At 40.9% G+C, this 5021-nt stretch overlaps 1 long non-coding RNA gene across 1 annotated transcript; it reads right to left on the minus strand.

Annotated features, from left to right (window-relative positions):
• Positions 1-628: 628 nt before the first annotated feature.
• Positions 629-5013, minus strand: LOC115948231. The gene is made up of 2 exons (XR_004082074.1): positions 4241-5013; positions 629-3083 (listed from the first exon to the last, which is right to left on the minus strand). It is a non-coding gene; the product is annotated as an uncharacterized LOC115948231 (long non-coding RNA).
• Between the last annotated feature and the right edge of the window lie 8 nt (positions 5014-5021).

A 5021-nucleotide genomic window follows, 5' to 3' on the forward strand; every position in this document is an offset into this window, starting at 1 on the left:
GCTCCCTACACAGTCAATAGGGAGCACATGGATTCTTTACTTTTCACAGGTCATTATAATGACAATATGTTCTTCTAGCCTAAGCAGCTAATTTAGGTGCTTGCAACTCAGCTGCATCCAAAACTGTGCATTGAAGCAACTGAGTGCCAACAAAAGAAAAACCTCAGGCACGAAGTTCAAACTGGTAATTTGGGAAAGCATCATTACCAAAAGGAGCAATAACTATATAAATTAGGTATCTTTGCTATCTCTTCATCTGTGTTCTTTACTGTGCTCCAACCTTTTGCTGGTGAGCCAGATGAGAAGGTCCTCTCTGCATTTAAGTCTAATCCAAAGAGTCCAGGGTTTCACAATATTTGCTTTTCAAAGAACTAAGCACATTCTTAAAATTTAAGAAATCTCAAATAAGAAATATACGATAATGGAAATGCCAGAGGCATGAAATATCTCTTCTGTTAAAGCAACAGAATGTTTTCAAAGTTTAGAGAAAATAGATACCCTGCATATGCATTTGACCACAATAATTTTCATTCTTCATTTAAAATTCTAGTATTTTTCTTCTCCTTTGCTTTTATTCAATAAAACTCCATTCAGGTTTCTACCTCTCAAGACAAAACAGACGCAAGGATTTTTAGTTTAGGTGGCCAACACCTAAATACATTAAAAGGCTTTTATTTCACAGTTGCAAATTAACATTATTGGAAAATTCCAAGATATGATTTACAGCATAGAATGGGTTTATCAAACATAATTTTCAAACAGCTGAATTGTTGGAAGCTATGACACACAATCTAAATTCAAATGTTAGGTCTGCTAAATTATATGAATAAATTGAGTGTTACAAGCTGAGATTTCTTTTTTCTGGTACTTTTATACAAATGAATATACATACGTTCCCCCAAAATACAAAGCTCGAGAAAGAAAGCCTTTGTAAAGCATCTTTAAGAGTTCACATTTGTATCCTTTCGTGAGTGGCTTATAAATGTCTTTAAATTAAAAAGATTTAAAAAACCAAAAAGCACTGCAGCACAGTGTATAAACAAAGGGTTTTATTGTACTTTGCAAAGGGTATCCTATTCCATCACTGCTTCTGCCACCCTAATATATTCACATGACTGCAACAAATGGGAACTAATTCAAAGGAGTATTAAACAGTAAGTTTTATTGGCATTTCTTATGACACAGACAGAACATTAGGACATGCAATAAAATACCATTCTGCTTGTGAACCTAAGTTTTAATTTTATTTGCAACCACACAAATCTTACAACAGTGACTTTTTATACCTCTAATTTTACTTCATTTTTTAAAACATAGCTCCAAGCCAACCACGCTAGGCTACTGGGGAAACCATACATAGTCAAACTGCTACCAAATGTCTGTACCCTCTGTGCTGTTGACAGACGTATGCAACAGCAGCTAAACATATGTACTATGTCCTTCTCTGGAACCCAAGTTACCTTTCCAAACTTTTATCAGACTAGTTCTCCCAAAAAATATTTTCTAAGGGCAAATGTGATAGAAATTTCAACACCTCTCACTTAAACTGGAAATTAAGTTAAAAACACCCAAGCAGAGATCCTTCTGCACGGCAAATGAAAGTGTGCTCTGAAATGCAATTTAAATACACCATATTAGAAGTACATAGTGAGAAAATCTGGAGCCAGGTATGGGGGAACCTCTATAGCAGCCCTCTGGTTTTGTGCTTACTGAACTATATCAGTAGGTGAGGGTAACCAATCCCACAGACACTTACAGGACTGATGCCATGGCTTATCAAAGTCTCTCACACAGATGACAATTGTCAAACTTTGCCAACTTATTATTATTATTTGAGTGACTGTGGTAAAGTTTATGACTTTGGTTGAATTTTTGTACTTTTTTGCATGAAGTAATTCTCTGCTGCAAAGATTCACTGACACAAAACTGAGTCTAAAAACGCCACTTTGAATTTTTATAGAACAATGAGAACACAAAACAAGGACCACCCTTTGCCTATCAAAACTAGGAAAAACGGCTGCTATGGGAATGTCTTAAACACAAAGCTTTCACACATCATCTGTCTGTGCCTGAAAATACTGTCTGGCTGACATTCAGAAGGCTTCCTGTAAGTCCTGTAAGTAAGTGCAGGTTACTCATGACCTTGTCCAGTCACGTGCTGAAAATCTCCAACATTGGAGATACCACTGTCTGTGTGATCCCTGTTCTAGAGCACAGCCACTCTTATTGCCACAAACCTTCTTGTATCCAGTTGGAATTTCCCTTTCTGCAACGCATGACCATTATCTCTTAGTCTTTCACAGGACATTATTTTCAAGGACAGTCTGGCTTCATCTTCTTTATAACCCCCATTTTAGGTAATGGAAGCTTGCAATTAGATCCCTCATGGATTCTTGTCTAGATTAAATGAACACCAGGTCTCCCCTTGCTTGGCATAGTCTGCAGCCCCCAAAACCTGTAGTGCTCTTACACCTGATTCTGCCCCTTTTGTCAACACCTCTCTGATGATGAGGACCCAGACCTGCTCACAGCACTTCAGATGCAGCCTCATGGGTGTGGAATAGATGGATGCAACTTCTCTCAGCCTCCAAGCTACTCCCTTGCTAATGCAGTTTTTTAACGCAGAGCTCACTTCTGACTCATGCTCAGCTCATTGTCCACCAGAGATGGACAGAGCTGCGCCAGCCTGTGCTCTTGCAGAGGGGATACCTCATCACAGATGCAGGATTTGGCATTTGCCTTTGCTTAGTGTCCTGAGATTCCCATCAGCATTTGAGGTCACCATTTTTGCAGCTTGCAAAGGCCCCTCTGAATGGTTGCCCTGCCTGGCAGCAAGTGACACGCTCCTCATGATCCAGGGCTGAGGTGGCTGAGGATGCACCATGCCACTTTGTCAGAGTTGGGAGGAATGGATTAAATGCAGAAAACTGGCAAGGAGGACTGCAAATTGACCTTGCAGCTGGTAATAACTCTTGATGAGCCTGAGCGAACAGCAGCCAAGTGATCCTCTAGCATGGATTGAGTTTAACGGTGTCTGTGTCTCTGCTTGGGTACCTCTGCCCAGCTGCTGCATTGGAGATCTCCTAGATAGTGAGGTAATGGAAAGAAATTTACTCTTAACTTCAAAACTCTTATATAAACTACTTTCCAGCTATGAGATTGTAGTTGTCCCACCTGACGGACTTTTTCAGCTTGGAAGGGTTTTTTGATTAAAATTTTTTTTAATTTTCAGGTGATACCACAATATGGACAAAAGGAGTCCAAAAAATCAGTAGTGTGGTGCTATAACACCACTAGTTGGTCCAGACCCAAAAGGCTGGATTTCTGTCTCTCACATCCTAAATATATCCATAGGTGGCAAATGTATGGCTGTCTTTTCCTTCTTGTGGGATGAAACAAGAAACCTTTTCTCATATAGTCTTTTTTGTACATAAAATATTGATTCAAATCTATTCTGCAACAATTCGCCCCTTATGACAGTTTTCAATCAAATGAAAATTGATATTAGGCAATGGAGAGTCTGCTCACATATTTGCCTCCTGTCTTGCATCTCTTGCAAAAACACATCCAAATTTAGCTAATTATACTGAATTCCTCATCATCAAAGATGGTGGATGTTTTGTAATGCCCCTTCTTTTTGCAAAATAAGATCATTTTTTTCCTTCAGGTGGCTGCAACTGTAATTGATTCCAATTCCCTAGATTTCTTAATTTTTACTGTAGTGATAGAGAAATTTGACACTATCCTTAGAATACAGTCCAGACATTTGCCGTATGAAATAAAATTTTTTAAAAAAATGTATCATGGGGTAGTGATATTTTCCTTTTTCTAAATGTGAACCAATAGAATTTAGAAACTGCTACTCTGGGCCTTCTGCAATTCAGCTGAACATGTCTAAATTGTTTATATATAGTTCACATTTCTGAGGCTTTCTTCCCTACTATACAAACCAGATCAGCTGCATCAACCAGGTCATTCTCCAAAATCTGGAGAGTAGAAGACAGCAGATTCAAAGATGTGCCAACAAATGATATGTGCATGTACCAACTATTTCCATGTGGGTTCTGAGAAAGGACACTTTCATAAGAAACTATTTTTTACTGTTAATCAAACCAGAATGTTTCATTCCTTAAAGGAATGAATGCAGGCCGTTCCAAATAGCAAACTCCTGTTCCTCTGCAGTGACTGCTTATGATTCTTAGAAACCTGAAGGACTGAATCAACAGAAAACAATACTTACTGGGGCAATTTTTTCCTCACGATTTTTCCCAGCTCCTCACTTTTGCATGGGGTATTGTGACTGCAGAACAGATGTGACCCATAAGTGCGCTACTAACAATGTTGTGTTTGGCTTTGACAGAGGTTTTACGCAGAGAGTGTTTGCAGAAGCAAGCCGTGCTCTCACTGACAGCACGCATTGCCTGAAAACTCTTGGCTGGCTGACAGGCCGGCTTTTGTGGATTTTTCCGTAGCGATTTAGGATGTTATCGTCCCCCGGTCATCTACAGCCGTGGTTGCAAGTTGCAGCCCCCATGGCGGCGTCTCAGCCTGAACTTTTCATCACCCTCCACGACTACTGAGGGGAGGCTGTAGCCGGGTGGGAGCTGGCCTCTTCTACCTCCTTGCAGTGAGACGACCACATGTCATGGCCTGAAGCTGAGACCAGGGAGATTTAGACTAGATATTAGAATAAAAAATTCACTCTTAGTGTGGTCAGGCATTGGAATAGGCTGCACAGAGAGGTGGTGGAGTCCCCATCCCTGGAGGTGTCCAAGAGGTGTCTGGATCTGGCGCTGCGTGATGTGGTTTAGCGGTTCCAGTGGTAGCGCTGGGTTGATGGTTGGACCTGATGATTTTTAAGGTCTCTTCCAGCCTTGACAATTCCACGATTCTGTGTCTCCAGTGTGTCTCCAGGAGGTCACTGTGCCCAATAGAAATCCAGGCTGCAGACCGGAGGCGCAGGGCGCAGCCAGACCCGGCAGTGCTGGCAGCGTCCCGCAGAGTCCCGGGAGCGGGGGCAG

Source organism: Geospiza fortis, unplaced genomic scaffold (assembly GCF_000277835.1).
Source record: "Geospiza fortis unplaced genomic scaffold, GeoFor_1.0 scaffold120, whole genome shotgun sequence".
Lineage (NCBI taxonomy): Eukaryota > Metazoa > Chordata > Aves > Passeriformes > Thraupidae > Geospiza > Geospiza fortis.